Below are 465 nucleotides of genomic sequence, written 5' to 3'. Positions count from 1 at the left end.
TTCCTTCTGAGACGAGTGTTTGATCGTGAACCTACCTTTTGCAGTGACGACGCTTCTCCCACGGTACTCGGGCCCCGTCCTGAAACCTGTGATTCAAGTAGAGTGAATAGAAAGAGTGAAAACAGGTGTGTATCTCGAATCGGCCGTAGGGTGAGGTGTATTAACGACGGTGTAGGTGGTGTATATAGCCCAGGGTGTACAGTAGGTGTTGACGGTGGTGGCGAGGGTCTGGTATAGATTAAAAGGTGGCGTAGTTTCGACTTCTTTCAGCCGGAATAACGAAAAGGGGCGCTTTATTTTCTCTCCCTCCTATTTGGTGGTGTGCGTAGTAGAAGGAGAAGGGTTGGGGTCTGTACACTGCCGTTGTACACTTATTCGACTGTATCATGATCAGTGTTTTCAGGTATGTTTTTTTTATTTCCATTCTCCTTCCTCTCTTCCTTCTTATTTTTTTTCCTCTCTCTC

General features: G+C 46.5%; 1 long non-coding RNA gene across 1 annotated transcript in view; it reads left to right on the top strand.

Moving 5' to 3' along the window:
- The first annotated feature begins 17 nt into the window (after positions 1-17).
- LOC119589107 overlaps positions 18-465 on the top strand; it is a 28,326-nt gene continuing 27,878 nt past the window's right edge. The window contains exon 1 of the long non-coding RNA XR_005230171.1: positions 18-125. This is a non-coding gene — a long non-coding RNA (uncharacterized LOC119589107). The remainder of the gene's footprint in view (positions 126-465) is intronic.

Source organism: Penaeus monodon, chromosome 25 (assembly GCF_015228065.2).
Source record: "Penaeus monodon isolate SGIC_2016 chromosome 25, NSTDA_Pmon_1, whole genome shotgun sequence".
NCBI classification, from domain to species: domain Eukaryota; kingdom Metazoa; phylum Arthropoda; class Malacostraca; order Decapoda; family Penaeidae; genus Penaeus; species Penaeus monodon.
The sequence above is the reverse complement of the archived record's forward strand: the minus strand, read 5'-3'. Positions and strand labels throughout refer to the sequence as shown.